The sequence below is a fragment of the Otolemur garnettii genome, unplaced genomic scaffold (genome assembly GCF_000181295.1).
Source record: "Otolemur garnettii isolate 467f Iridium unplaced genomic scaffold, OtoGar3 scaffold00335, whole genome shotgun sequence".
In the NCBI taxonomy this organism is placed as follows: domain Eukaryota; kingdom Metazoa; phylum Chordata; class Mammalia; order Primates; family Galagidae; genus Otolemur; species Otolemur garnettii.
This window is the reverse complement of record NW_003852730.1, coordinates 312,293-312,739: the sequence shown is the minus strand read 5'-3', so window position 1 is coordinate 312,739 and position 447 is coordinate 312,293. Positions and strand designations below refer to the sequence as shown.

At 48.8% G+C, this 447-nt stretch overlaps 1 pseudogene; it reads right to left on the bottom strand.

Annotated features, from left to right (window-relative positions):
• LOC105888381 overlaps positions 1 to 447 on the bottom strand; it is a 92,813-nt pseudogene that overhangs the window by 4,852 nt on the left and 87,514 nt on the right.

The following is a 447-nucleotide window of genomic DNA, read 5'->3' as shown; positions in this document are numbered from 1 at the left end:
AAAGTTGGGCACAAGTGTGGTGGAGGCCCGTGAAGACCTAGGAGTGTGACTGCAGAGGGTGCTCAGACCACTGGCTCTTAGCCTTCTGCCAGCCACCCAAGCAGCCGCCGCGGCCGTCACCACAGCTGGGATCTGGGACTTGGAACCTCAGTGGTGCTCGCCTATAACTTGTGGGTGCTTCACATGCCAGCACCTTATTTTAAATAATATATCACAACACAGTGACAGTTCATGACATTTCCGGTTCAAAAGTTAAGATCCCCAACTATTCAAGATGGGCATCTTTAGGGTGGGTGATAAATTCATAAAAAAATAAAGATGTTATTGTCACAAAGGACCTAATAGCACCAGACCAGCTGTGTCCTCTATGCTCTAGCCCAGCTGACTCCATCTTCTCACTATATGTGCTTTCCAAGAGGTGCGAAAAAGCTCAGTTGCTTGGGTGGC